Source organism: Triturus cristatus, chromosome 8 (genome assembly GCF_964204655.1).
Source record: "Triturus cristatus chromosome 8, aTriCri1.1, whole genome shotgun sequence".
Taxonomy (NCBI): Eukaryota; Metazoa; Chordata; class Amphibia; order Caudata; family Salamandridae; genus Triturus; species Triturus cristatus.
The window spans coordinates 808,594,028-808,609,659 of NC_140591.1; positions in this window are offsets into that span (position 1 = coordinate 808,594,028).

Consider the following 15,632-nt stretch of genomic DNA (forward strand, 5'->3'; position numbering starts at 1 on the left):
CAAGCTATCCTGGCTGATGACGGCTGATAGCCAGAAACCGGTCCTAGGATGCTTGATTCCGGTCCAGGGAAGACATGGCTTGGCAGTTCGGGCTGGACTGTTCCCATGAGGCACAGGGTCAAGACTGATTTGCATATGGCCATGTCTAAACTGGGGTGGTGTAGTGGGCAAAAGAACGATGGATTTAACCCAGATCTCTTGACTGGGGGAGAATGTCTGCATTGTCAGCATTCCGTCCATCATTTGTTTGTTGTAACGCTTTTCGCCCTAAGTGGGATGGGTATTCCCAGACGTGGGACCCGTGCTCACTACGCCACTGGAGTCAAGCTATTCTGGCTGATGACGGCTGATAGCCAGAAACCGGTCCTAGGATGCTTGATTCCGGTCCAGGGAAGACATGGCTTGGCAGTTCTGGCTGGACTGGTCCCATGAGGCACAGGGTCAAGACTGATTTGCACATGGCCATGTCTAAACTGGGGTGGTGTAGTGGGCAAAAGAACGATGGATTTAACCCAGATCTATTGACTGGGGGAGAATGTCTGCATTGTCAGCATTCCGTCCATCATTTGTTTGTTGTAACGCTTTTCGCCCTAAGTGGGATGGGTATTCCCAGACGTGGGACCCGTGCTCACGACGCCACTGGAGTCAAGCTATCCTGGCTGATGACTGCTGATAGCCAGAAACCGGTCCTAGGATGCTTGATTCCGGTCCAGGGAAGACATGGCTTGGCAGTTCGGGCTGCACTGTTCCCATGAGGCACAGGGTCAAGACTGATTTGCATATGGCCATGTCTAAACTGGGGTGGTGTAGTGGGCAAAAGAACGATGGATTTAACCCAGATCTCTTGACTGGGGGAGAATGTCTGCATTGTCAGCATTCCGTCCATCATTTGTTTGTTGTAACGCTTTTCGCCCTAAGTGGGATGGGTATTCCCAGATGTGGGACCCGTGGATGTATGACGTTACAACGCACACTTTTACAACGCATGCACTTACAACGCATTTTTTACAACGCATAATCCATTACAACGCATGACATTACAACGCATGACACTACAACGCATTTTTAAAAAATACCTTTACAACGCATTTCTATTACAACGCATACTACCTTTACAATGCATACCATTACAACGCATAATATTAAATTACATTTAAGGTAAGTATTAGATAGTATAGGGGTAAAAGTTACTTTTCTAACTCCAGGGGGTGCAACAGTAGGGTAAGTGTTGGATAGTATAGGGGTAAAAATTACTATTCTAACTCCAGGGGGTGCAACAGTAGGGTAAGTGTTGGATAGTGTAGGGGTAAAAATTACTATTCTAACTCCAGGGGGTGCAACAGTAGGGTAAGTGTTGGATAGTGTAGGGGTAAAAATTACTATTCTAACTCCAGGGGGTGCAACAGTAGGGTAAGTGTTGGATAGTATAGGGGTAAAAATTACTATTCTAACTCCAGGGGGTGCAACAGTAGGGTAAGTGTTGGATAGTGTAGGGGTAAAAATTACTATTCTAACTCCAGGGGGTGCAACAGTAGGGTAAGTGTTGGATAGTGTAGGGGTAAAAATTACTATTCTAACTCCAGGGGGTGCAACAGTAGGGTAAGTGTTGGATAGTATAGGGGTAAAAATTACTATTCTAACTCCAGGGGGTGCAACAGTAGGGTAAGTGTTGGATAGTATATGGGTAAAAACTACTATTCTAACTCCAGGGGGTGCAACAGTAGGGTAAGTGTTGGATAGTGTAGGGGTAAAAATTACTATTCTAACTCCAGGGGGTGCAACAGTAGGGTAAGTGTTGGATAGTATAGGGGTAAAAATTACTATTCTAACTCCAGGGGGTGCAACAGTAGGGTAAGTGTTGGATAGTATAGGGGTAAAAATTACTATTCTAACTCCAGGGGGTGCATCAGTAGGGTAAGTGTTGGATAGTATAGGGGTAAAAATTACTATTCTAACTCCAGGGGGTGCATCAGTAGGGTAAGTGTTGGATAGTATAGGGGTAAAAATTACTATTCTAACTCCAGGGGGTGCATCAGTAGGGTAAGTGTTGGATAGTATAGGGGTAAAAATTACTATTCTAACTCCAGGGGGTGCAACAGTAGGGTAAGTGTTGGATAGTGTAGTGTAATATTATGCGTTGTAATGGTATGCGTTGTAATGGTAGTATGCGTTGTAATGGAATGCGTTGTAAAGGTAGTTTTTAAAAATGCGTTGTAGTGTCATGCGTTGTAATGTCATGCGTTGTAATGGATTATGCGTTGTAAAAAATGCGTTGTAAAGGTAGTGCGTTGTAAAAGTTGCGTTGTAAAGGTTGTTCCCCGGGACCCGTGCTCACTACGCCACTGGAGTCAAGCTATCCTGGCTGATGACGGCTGATAGCCAGAAACCGGTCCTAGGATGCTTGATTCCGGTCCAGGGAAGACATGGCTTGGCAGTTCGGGCTGGACTGTTCCCATGAGGCACAGGGTCAAGACTGATTTGCATATGGCCATGTCTAAACTGGGGTGGTGTAGTGGGCAAAAGAACGATGGATTTAACCCAGATCTCTTGACTGGGGGAGAATGTCTGCATTGTCAGCATTCCGTCCATCATTTGTTTGTTGTAACGCTTTTCGCCCTAAGTGGGATGGGTATTCCCAGACGTGGGACCCGTGCTCACTACGCCACTGGAGTCAAGCTATCCTGGCTGATGACGGCTGATAGCCAGAAACCGGTCCTAGGATGCTTGATTCCGGTCCAATGAAGACATGGCTTGGCAGTTCGGGCTGGACTGTTCCCATGAGGCACAGGGTCAAGACTGATTTGCATATGGCCATGTCTAAACTGGGGTGGTGTAGTGGGCAAAAGAACGATGGATTTAACCCAGATCTCTTGACTGGGGGAGAATGTCTGCATTGTCAGCATTCCGTCCATCATTTGTTTGTTGTAACGCTTTTTGCCCTAAGTGGGATTTCCCAGACGTGGGACCCGTGCTCACTACGCCACTGGAGTCAAGCTATCCTGGCTGATGATGGCTGATAGCCTGAAACCGGTCCTAGGATGCTTGATTCCGGTCCAGGGAAGACATGGCTTGGCAGTTCGGGCTGGACTGTTCCCATGAGGCACAGGGTCAAGACTGATTTGCATATGGCCATGTCTAAACTGGGGTGGTGTAGTGGGCAAAAGAACGATGGATTTAACCCAGATCTCTTGACTGGGGGAGAATGTCTGCATTGTCAGCATTCCGTCCATCATTTGTTTGTTGTAACGCTTTTCGCCCTAAGTGGGATGGGTATTCCCAGACGTGGGACCCGTGCTCACTACGCCACTGGAGTCAAGCTATCCTGGCTGATGACGGCTGATAGCCAGAAACCGGTCCTAGGATGCTTGATTCCGGTCCAGGGAAGACATGGCTTGGCAGTTCGGGCTGGACTGTTCCCATGAGGCACAGGGTCAAGACTGATTTGCATATGGCCATGTCTAAACTGGGGTGGTGTAGTGGGCAAAAGAACGATGGATTTAACCCAGATCTCTTGACTGGGGGAGAATGTCTGCATTGTCAGCATTCCGTCCATCATTTGTTTGTTGTAACGCTTTTCGCCCTAAGTGGGATGGGTATTCCCAGACGTGGGACCCGTGCTCACTACGCCACTGGAGTCAAGCTATCCTGGCTGATGACGGCTGATAGCCAGAAACCAGTCCTAGGATGCTTGATTCCGGTCCAGAGAAGACATGGCTTGGCAGTTCGGGCTGGACTGTTCCCATGAGGCACAGGGTCAAGACTGATTTGCATATGGCCATGTCTAAACTGGGGTGGTGTAGTGGGCAAAAGAACGATGGATTTAACCCAGATCTCTTGACTGGGGGAGAATGTCTGCAATGTCAGCATTCCGTCCATCATTTGTTTGTTGTAACGCTTTTCGCCCTAGGTGGGATGGGTATTCCCAGACGTGGGACCCGTGCTCACTACGCCACTGGAGTCAAGCTATCCTGGCTGATGACGGCTGATAGCCAGAAACCGGTCCTAGGATGCTTGATTCCGGTCCAGGGAAGACATGGCTTGGCAGTTCGGGCTGGACTGTTCCCATGAGGCACAGGATCAAGACTGATTTTCATATGGCAATGTCTAAACTGGGGTGGTGTAGTGGGCAAAAGAACGATGGATTTAACCCAGATCTCTTGACTGGGGGAGAATGTCTGCATTGTCAGCATTCCGTCCATCATTTGTTTGTTGTAACGCTTTTCGCCCTAAGTGGGATGGGTATTCCCAGACGTGGGACCCGTGCTCACGACGCCACTTGAGTCAAGCTATCCTGGCTGATGATGGCTGATAGCCAGAAACCGGTCCTAGGATGCTTGATTCTGGTCCAGGGAAGACATGGCTTGGCAGCTCGGGGTGGACTGTTCCCATGAGGCACAGGGTCAAGACTGATTTGCATATGGCCATGTCTAAACTGGGGTGGTGTAGTGGGCAAAAGAACGATGGATTTAACCCAGATCTCTTGACTGGGGGAGAATGTCTGCATTGTCAGCATTCCGTCCATCATTTGTTTGTTGTAACGCTTTTCGCCCTAAGTGGGATGGGTATTCCCAGACGTGGGACCCGTGCTCACTACGCCACTGGAGTCAAGCTATCCTGGCTGATGACGGCTGATAGCCAGAAACCGGTCCTAGGATGCTTGATTCCGGTCCAGGGAAGACATGGCTTGGCAGTTCGGGCTGGACTGTTCCATGAGGCACAGGCTCAAGACTGATTTGCATATGGCCATGTCTAAACTGGGGTGGTGTAGTGGGCAAAAGAACGATGGATTTAGCCCAGATCTCTTGACTGGGGGAGAATGTCTGCATTGTCAGCATTCCGTCCATCATTTGTTTGTTGTAATGCTTTTCGCCCTAAGTGGGATGGGTATTCCCAGACGTGGGACCCGTGCTCACTACGCCACTGGAGTCAAGCTATCCTGGCTGATGACGGCTGATAGCCAGAAACCAGTCCTAGGATGCTTGATACCGGTCCAGGGAAGACATGGCTTGGCAGCTCGGGCTGGACTGTTCCCATGAGGCACAGGGTCAAGACTGATTTGTATATGGCCATGTCTAAACTGGGGTGGTGTAGTGGGCAAAAGAACGATGGATTTAACCCAGATCTCTTGACTGGGGGAGAATGTCTGCATTGTCAGCATTCCGTCCATCATTTGTTTGTTGTAACGCTTTTCGCCCTAAGTGGGATGGGTATTCCCAGACGTGGGACCCGTGCTCACTACGCCACTGGAGTCAAGCTATCCTGGCTGATGACGGCTGATAGCCAGAAACCGGTCCTAGGATGCTTGATTCCGGTCCAGGGAAGACATGGCTTGGCAGTTCGGGCTGGACTGTTCCCATGAGGCACAGGGTCAAGACTGATTTGCATATGGCCATGTCTAAACTGGGGTGGTGTAGTGGGCAAAAGAACGATGGATTTAACCCAGATCTCTTGACTGGGGGAGAATGTCTGCATTGTCAGCATTCCGTCCATCATTTGTTTGTTGTAACGCTTTTCGCCCTAAGTGGGATGGGTATTCCCAGACGTGGGACCCGTGCTCACTACGCCACTGGAGTCAAGCTATCCTGGCTGATGACGGCTGATAGCCAGAAACCGGTCCTAGGATGCTTGATTCCGGTCCAGGGAAGACATGGCTTGGCAGTTCGGGCTGGACTGTTCCCATGAGGCACAGGGTCAAGACTGATTTGCATATGGCCATGTCTAAACTGGGGTGGTGTAGTGGGCAAAAGAACGATGGATTTAACCCAGATCTCTTGACTGGGGGAGAATGTCTGCATTGTCAGCATTCCGTCCATCATTTGTTTGTTGTAACGCTTTTCGCCCTAAGTGGGATGGGTATTCCCAGACGTGGGACCCGTGCTCACTACGCCACTGGAGTCAAGCTATCCTGGCTGATGACGGCTGATAGCCAGAAACCGGTCCTAGGATGCTTGATTCCGGTCCAGGGAAGACATGGCTTGGCCGTTCGGGCTGGACTGTTCCCATGAGGCACAAGGTCAAGACTGATTTGCATATGGCCATGTCTAAACTGGGGTGGTGTAGTTGGCAAAAGAACGATGGATTTAACCCAGATCTCTTGACTGGGGGAGAATGTCTGCATTGTTAGCATTCCGTCCATCATTTGTTTGTTGTAACGCTTTTCGCCCTAAGTGGGATGGGTATTCCCAGACGTGGGACCCGTGCTCACTACGCCACTGGAGTCAAGCTATCCTGGCTGATGACGGCTGATAGCCAGAAACCGGTCCTAGGATGCTTGATTCCGGTCCAGGGAAGACATGGCTTGGCAGTTCGGGCTGGATTGTTCCCATGAGGCACAGGGTCAAGACTGATTTGCATATGGCCATGTCTAAACTGGGGTGGTGTAGTGGGCAAAAGAACGATGGATTTAACCCAGATCTCTTGACTGGGGGAGAATGTCTGCATTGTAGCATTCCGTCCATCATTTGTTTGTTGTAACGCTTTTCGCCCTAAGTGGGATGGGTATTCCCAGACGTGGGACCCGTGCTCACTACGCCACTGAAGTCAAGCTATCATGGCTGATGACGGCTGATAGCCAGAAACCGGTCCTAGGATGCTTGATTCCGGTCCAGGGAAGACATGGCTTGGCAGTTCGGGCTGGACTGTTCCCATGAGGCACAGGGTCAAGACTGATTTGCATATGGCCATGTCTAAACTGGGGTGGTGTAGTGGGCAAAAGAACGATGGATTTAACCCAGATCTCTTGACTGGGGGAGAATGTCTGCATTGTCAGCATTCCGTCCATCATTTGTTTGTTGTAACGCTTTTCTCCCTAAGTGGGATGGGTATTCCCAGACGTGGGACCCGTGCTCACTACGCCACTGGAGTCAAGCTATCCTGGCTGATGACGGCTGATAGCCAGAAACCGGTCCTAGGATGCTTGATTCCGGTCCAGGGAAGACATGGCTTGGCCGTTCGGGCTGGACTGTTCCCATGAGGCACAAGGTCAAGACTGATTTGCATATGGCCATGTCTAAACTAGGCTGGTGTAGTTGGCAAAAGAACGATGGATTTAACCCAGATCTCTTGACTGGGGGAGAATGTCTGCATTGTTAGCATTCCGTCCATCATTTGTTTGTTGTAACGCTTTTCGCCCTAAGTGGGATGGGTATTCCCAGACGTGGGACCCGTGCTCACTACGCCACTGGAGTCAAGCTATCCTGGCTGATGACGGCTGATAGCCAGAAACCGGTCCTAGGATGCTTGATTCCGGTCCAGGGAAGACATGGCTTGGCAGTTCGGGCTGGACTGTTCCCATGAGGCACAGGGTCAAGACTGATTTGCATATGGCCATGTCTAAACTGGGGTGGTGTAGTGGGCAAAAGAACGATGGATTTAACCCAGATCTCTTGACTGGGGGAGAATGTCTGCATTGTAGCATTCCGTCCATCATTTGTTTGTTGTAACGCTTTTCGCCCTAAGTGGGATGGGTATTCCCAGACGTGGGACCCGTGCTCACTACGCCACTGAAGTCAAGCTATCATGGCTGATGACGGCTGATAGCCAGAAACCCGTCCTAGGATGCTTGATTCCGGTCCAGGGAAGACATGGCTTGGCAGTTCGGGCTGGACTGTTCCCATGAGGCACAGGGTCAAGACTGATTTGCATATGGCCATGTCTAAACTGGGGTGGTGTAGTGGGCAAAAGAACGATGGATTTAACCCAGATCTCTTGACTGGGGGAGAATGTCTGCATTGTCAGCATTCCGTCCATCATTTGTTTGTTGTAACGCTTTTCGCCCTAAGTGGGATGGGTATTCCCAGACGTGGGACCTGTGCTCACTACGCCACTGGAGTCAAGCTATCCTGGCTGATGACGGCTGATAGCCAGAAACCGGTCCTAGGATGGTTGATTCCGGTCCAGGGAAGACATGGCTTGGCAGTTCGGGCTGGACTGTTCCCATGAGACACAGGGTCAAGACTGATTTGCATATGGCCATGTCTAAACTGGGGTGGTGTAGTGGGCAAAAGAACGATGGATTTAACCCAGATCTCTTGACTGGGGGAGAATGTCTGCATTGTCAGCATTCCGTCCATCATTTGTTGTAACGCTTTTCGCCCTAAGTGGGATGGGTATTCCCAGACGTGGGACCCGTGCTCACTACGCCACTGGAGTCAAGCTATCCTGGCTGATGACGGCTGATAGCCAGAAACCGGTCCTAGGATGCTTGATTCCGGTCCAGGGAAGACATGGCTTGGCAGTTCGGGCTGGACTGTTCCCATGAGGCACAGGGTCAAGACTGATTTGCATATGGCCATGTCTAAACTGGGGTGGTGTAGTGGGCAAAAGAACGATGGATTTAACCCAGATCTCTTGACTGGGGGAGAATGTCTGCATTGTCAGCATTCCGTCCATCATTTGTTTGTTGTAACGCTTTTCGCCCTAAGTGGGATGGGTATTCCCAGACGTGGGACCCGTGCTCACGACGCCACTGGAGTCAAGCTATCCTGGCTGATGACTGCTGATAGCCAGAAACCCGTCCTAGGATGCTTGATTCCGGTCCAGGGAAGACATGGCTTGGCAGTTCGGGCTGGACTGTTCCCATGAGGCACAGGGTCAAGACTGATTTGCATATGGCCATGTCTAAACTGGGGTGGTGTAGTGGGCAAAAGAACGATGGATTTAACCCAGATCTCTTGACTGGGGAAGAATGTCTGCATTGTCAGCATTCCGTCCATCATTTGTTTGTTGTAACGCTTTTCGCCCTAAGTGGGATGAGTATTCCCAGACGTGGGACCCGTGCTCACTACGCCACTGGAGTCAAGCTATCCTGGCTGATGACGGCTGATAGCCAGAAACCGGTCCTAGGATGCTTGATTCCGGTCCAGGGAAGACATGGCTTGGCAGTTCGGGCTGGACTGTTCCCATGAGGCACAGGGTCAAGACTGATTTGCATATGGCCATGTCTAAACTGGGGTGGTGTAGTGGGCAAAAGAACGATGGATTTAACCCAGATCTCTTGACTGGGGGAGAATGTCTGCATTGTCAGCATTCCGTCCATCATTTGTTTGTTGTAACGCTTTTCGCCCTAAGTGGGATGGGTATTCCCAGACGTGGGACCCGTGCTCACTACGCCACTGGAGTCAAGCTATCCTGGCTGATGACGGCTGATAGCCAGAAACCGGTCCTAGGATGGTTGATTCCGGTCCAGGGAAGACATGGCTTGGCAGTTCGGGCTGGACTGTTCCCATGAGGCACAGGGTCAAGACTGATTTGCATATGGCCATGTCTAAACTGGGGTGGTGTAGTGGGCAAAAGAACAATGGATTTAACCCAGATCTCTTGACTGGGGGAGAATGTCTGCATTGTCAGCATTCCGTCCATCATTTGTTTGTTGTAACGCTTTTCGCCCTAAGTGGGATGGGTATTCCCAGACGTGGGACCCGTGCTCACTACGCCACTGGAGTTAAGCTATCCTGGCTGATGACGGCTGATAGCCAGAAACCGGTCCTAGGATGCTTGATTCCGGTCCAATGAAGACATGGCTTGGCAGTTCGGGCTGGACTGTTCCCATGAGGCACAGGGTCAAGACTGATTTGCATATGGCCATGTCTAAACTGGGGTGGTGTAGTGGGCAAAAGAACGATGGATTTAACCCAGATCTCTTGACTGGGGGAGAATGTCTGCATTGTCAGCATTCCGTCCATCATTTGTTTGTTGTAACGCTTTTTGCCCTAAGTGGGATTTCCCAGACGTGGGACCCGTGCTCACTACGCCACTGGAGTCAAGCTATCCTGGCTGATGATGGCTGATAGCCTGAAACCGGTCCTAGGATGCTTGATTCTGGTCCAGGGAAGACATGGCTTGGCAGTTCGGGCTGGACTGTTCCCATGAGGCACAGGGTCAAGACTGATTTGCATATGGCCATGTCTAAACTGGGGTGGTGTAGTGGGCAAAAGAACGATGGATTTAACCCAGATCTCTTGACTGGGGGAGAATGTCTGCATTGTCAGCATTCCGTCCATCATATGTTTGTTGTAACGCTTTTCGCCCTAAGTGGGATGGGTATTCCCAGACGTGGGACCCGTGCTCACTACGCCACTGGAGTCAAGCTATCCTGGCTGATGACGGCTGATAGCCAGAAACCGGTCCTAGGATGCTTGATTCCGGTCCAGGGAAGACATGGCTAGGCAGTTCGGGCTGGACTGTTCCCATGAGGCACAGGGTCAAGACTGATTTGCATATGGCCATGTCTAAACTGGGGTGGTGTAGTGGGCAAAAGAACGATGGATTTAACCCAGATCTCTTGACTGGGGGAGAATGTCTGCATTGTCAGCATTCCGTCCATCATTTGTTTGTTGTAACGCTTTTCGCCCTAGGTGGGATGGGTATTCCCAGACGTGGGACCCGTGCTCACTACGCCACTGGAGTCAAGCTATCCTGGCTGATGACGGCTGATAGCCAGAAACCGGTCCTAGGATGCTTGATTCCGGTCCAGGGAAGACATGGCTTGGCAGTTCGGGCTGGACTGTTCCCATGAGGCACAGGGTCAAGACTGATTTGCATATGGCCATGTCTAAACTGGGGTGGTGTAGTGGGCAAAAGAACGATGGATTTAACCCAGATCTCTTGACTGGGGGAGAATGTCTGCATTGTCAGCATTCCGTCCATCATTTGTTTGTTGTAACGCTTTTCGCCCTAAGTGGGATGGGTATTCCCAGACGTGGGACCCGTGCTCACTACGCCACTGGAGTCAAGCTATCCTGGCTGATGACGGCAGATAGCCAGAAACCAGTCCTAGGATGCTTGATTCCGGTCCAGGGAAGACATGGCTTGGCAGTTCGGGCTGGACTGTTCCCATGAGGCACAGGGTCAAGACTGATTTGCATATGGCCATGTCTAAACTGGGGTGGTGTAGTGGGCAAAAGAATGATGGATTTAACCCAGATCTCTTGACTGGGGGAGAATAATGCATTGTCAGCATTCCGTCCATCATTTGTTTGTTGTAACGCTTTTCGCCCTAAGTGGGATGGGTATTCCCAGACGTGGGACCCGTGCTCACTACGCCACTGGAGTCAAGCTATCCTGGCTGATGACGGCTGATAGCCAGAAACCGGTCCTAGGATGCTTGATTCCGGTCCAGGGAAGACATGGCTTGGCAGTTCGGGCTGGACTGTTCCCATGAGGCACAGGGTCAAGACTGATTTGCATATGGCCATGTCTAAACTGGGGTGGTGTAGTGGGCAAAAGAACGATGGATTTAACCCAGATCTCTTGACTGGGGGAGAATGTCTGCATTGTCAGCATTCCGTCCATCATTTGTTTGTTGTAACGCTTTTCGCCCTTAGTGGGATGGGTATTCCCAGACGTGGGACCCGTGCTCACTACGCCACTGGAGTCAAGCTATCCTGGCTGATGACGGCTGATAGCCAGAAACCGGTCCTAGGATGCTTGATTCCGGTCCAGGGAAGACATGGCTTGGCAGTTCGGGCTGGACTGGACCCATGAGGCACAGGGTCAAGACTGATTTGCATATGGCCATGTCTAAACTGGGGTGGTGTAGTGGGCAAAAGAACGATGGATTTAACCCAGATCTCTTGACTGGGGGAGAATGTCTGCATTGTCAGTATTCCGTCCATCATTTGTTTGTTGTAACGCTTTTCGCCCTAAGTGGGATGGGTATTCCCAGACGTGGGACCCGTGCTCACTACGCCACTGGAGTCAAGCTATCCTGGCTGATGACGGCTGATAGCCAGAAACCGGTCCTAGGATGCTTGATTCCGGTCCAGGGAAGACATGGCTTGGCCGTTCGGGCTGGACTGTTCCCATGAGGCACAAGGTCAAGACTGATTTGCATATGGCCATGTCTAAACTGGGGTGGTGTAGTTGGCAAAAGAACGATGGATTTAACCCAGATCTCTTGACTGGGGGAGAATGTCTGCATTGTCAGCATTCCGTCCATCATTTGTTTGTTGTAACGCTTTTCGCCCTAAGTGGGATGGGTATTCCCAGACGTGGGACCCCTGCTCACTACGCCACTGGAGTCCAGCTATCCTGGCTGATGACGGCTGGTAGCCAGAAACCGGTCCTAGGATGCTTGATTCCGGTCCAGGGAAGACATGGCTTGGAAGTTCGGGCTGGACTGTTCCCATGAGGCACAGGGTCAAGACTGATTTGCATATGGCCATGTCTAAACTGGGGTGGTGTAGTGGGCAAAAGAACGATGGATTTAACCCAGATCTCTTGACTGGGGGAGAATGTCTGCATTGTCAGCATTCCGTCCATCATTTGTTTGTTGTAACGCTTTTCGCCCTAAGTGGGATGGGTATTCCCAGACGTGGGACCCGTGCTCACGACGCCACTGGAGTCAAGCTATCCTGGCTGATGACTGCTGATAGCCAGAAACCCGTCCTAGGATGCTTGATTCCGGTCCAGGGAAGACATGGCTTGGCAGTTCGGGCTGGACTGTTCCCATGAGGCACAGGGTCAAGACTGATTTGCATATGGCCATGTCTAAACTGGGGTGGTGTAGTTGGCAAAAGAACGATGGATTTAACCCAGATCTCTTGACTGGGGGAGAATGTCTGCATTGTTAGCATTCCGTCCATCATTTGTTTGTTGTAACGCTATTCGCCCTAAGTGGGATGGGTATTCCCAGACGTGGGACCCGTGCTCACTACGCCACTGGAGTCAAGCTATCCTGGCTGATGACGGCTGATAGCCAGAAACCGGTCCTAGGATGCTTGATTCCGGTCCAGGGAAGACATGGCTTGGCAGTTCGGGCTGGACTGTTCCCATGAGGCACAGGGTCAAGACTGATTTGCATATGGCCATGTCTAAACTGGGGTGGTGTAGTGGGCAAAAGAACGATGGATTTAACCCAGATCTCTTGACTGGGGGAGAATGTCTGCATTGTCAGCATTCCGTCCATCATTTGTTTGTTGTAACGCTTTCCCCCTAAGTGGGATGGGTATTCCCAGACGTGGGACCCGTGCTCACGACGCCACTGGAGTCAAGCTATCCTGGCTGATGACGGCTTATAGCCAGAAACCGGTCCTAGGATGCTTGATTCCGGTCCAGGGAAGACATGGCTTGGCCGTTCGGGCTGGACTGTTCCCATGAGGCACAAGGTCAAGACTGATTTGCATATGGCCATGTCTAAACTGGGGTGGTGTAGTTGGCAAAAGAACGACGGATTTAACCCAGATCTCTTGACTGGGGGAGAATGTCTGCATTGTTAGCATTCCGTCCATCATTTGTTTGTTGTAACGCTTTTCGCCCTAAGTGGGATGGGTATTCCCAGACGTGGGACCCGTGCTCACTACGCCACTGGAGTCAAGCTATCCTGGCTGATGACGGCTGATAGCCAGAAACCGGTCCTAGGATGCTTGATTCCGGTCCAGGGAAGACATGGCTTGGCAGTTCGGGCTGGACTGTTCCCATGAGGCACAGGGTCAAGACTGATTTGCATATGGCCATGTCTAAACTAGGGTGGTGTAGTGGGCAAAAGAATGATGGTTTTAACCCAGATCTCTTGACTGGGGGAGAATGTCTGCATTGTAGCATTCCGTCCATCATTTGTTTGTTGTAACGCTTTTCGCCCTAAGTGGGATGGGTATTCCCAGACGTGGGACCCGTGCTCACTACGCCACTGAAGTCAAGCTATCATGACTGATGACGGCTGATACCCAGAAACCGGTCCTAGGATGCTTGATTCCGGTCCAGGGAAGACATGGCTTGACAGTTCGGGCTGGACTGTTCCCATGAGGCACAGGGTCAAGACTGATTTGCATATGGCCATGTCTAAACTGGGGTGGTGTAGTGGGCAAAAGAACGATGGATTTAACCCAGATCTCTTGACTGGGGGAGAATGTCTGCATTGTCAGCATTCCGTCCATCATTTGTTTGTTATAACGCTTTTCGCCCTAAGTGGGATGGGTATTCCCAGACGTGGGACCCGTGCTCACTACGCCACTGGAGTCAAGCTATCCTGGCTGATGACGGCTGATAGCCAGAAACCGGTCCTAGGATGCTTGATTCCGGTCCAGGGAAGACATGGCTTGGCCGTTCGGGCTGGACTGTTCCCATGAGGCACAAGGTCAAGACTGATTTGCATATGGCCATGTCTAAACTGGGGTGGTGTAGTTGGCAAAAGAACGATGGATTTAACCCAGATCTCTTGACTGGGGGAGAATGTCTGCATTGTTAGCATTCCGTCCATCATTTGTTTGTTGTAACGCTTTTCGCCCTAAGTGGGATGGGTATTCCCAGACGTGGGACCCGTGCTCACTACGCCACTGGAGTCAAGCTATCCTGGGTGATGACGGCTGATAGCCAGAAACCGGTCCTAGGATGCTTGATTCCGGTCCAGGGAAGACATGGCTTGGCCGTTCGGGCTGGACTGTTCCCATGAGGCACAAGGTCAAGACTGATTTGCATATGGCCATGTCTAAACTGGGGTGGTGTAGTTGGCAAAAGAACGATGGATTTAACCCAAATCTCTTGACTGGGGGAGAATGTCTGCATTGTTAGCATTCCGTCCATCATTTGTTTGTTGTAACGCTTTTCGCCCTAAGTGGGATGGGTATTCCCAGACGTGGGACCCGTTCTCACTACGCCACTGGAGTCAAGCTATCCTGGCTGATGACGGCTGATAGCCAGAAACCGGTCCTAGGATGGTTGATTCCGGTCCAGGGAAGACATGGCTTGGCAGTTCGGGCTGGACTGTTCCCATGAGGCACAGGGTCAAGACTGATTTGCATATGGCCATGTCTAAACTGGGGTGGTGTAGTGGGCAAAAGAACGATGGATTTAACCCAGATCTCTTGACTGGGGGAGAATGTCTGCATTGTCAGCATTCCGTCCATCATTTGTTTGTTGTAACGCTTTTTGCCCTAAGTGGGATTTCCCAGACGTGGGACCCGTGCTCACTACGCCACTGGAGTCAAGCTATCCTGGCTGATGACGGCTGATAGCCTGAAACCGGTCCTAGGATGCTTGATTCTGGTCCAGGGAAGACATGGCTTGGCAGTTCGGGCTGGATTGTTCCCATGAGGCACAGGGTCAAGACTGATTTGCATATGGCCATGTCTAAACTGGGGTGGTGTAGTGGGCAAAAGAACGATGGATTTAACCCAGATCTCTTGACTGGGGGAGAATGTCTGCATTGTCAGCATTCCGTCCATCATTTGTTTGTTGTAACGCTTTTCGCCCTAAGTGGGATGGGTATTCCCAGACGTGGGACCCGTGCTCACTACGCCACTGGAGTCAAGCTATCCTGGCTGATGACGGCTGATAGCCAGAAACAGGTCCTAGGATGCTTGATTCCGGTCCAGGGAAGACATGGCTTGGCAGTTCGGGCTGGACTGTTCCCATGAGGCACAGGGTCAAGACTGATTTGCATATGGCCATGTCTAAACTGGGGTGGTGTAGTGGGCAAAAGAACGATGGATTTAACCCAGATCTCTTGACTGGGGGAGAATGTCTGCATTGTTAGCATCCCGTCCATCATTTGTTTGTTGTAACGCTTTTCGCCCTAAGTGGGATGGGTATTCCCAGACGTGGGACCCGTGCTCACTACGCCACTGGAGTCAAGCTATCCTGGCTGATGACGGCTGATAGCCAGAAACCAGTCCTAGGATGCTTGATTCCGGTCC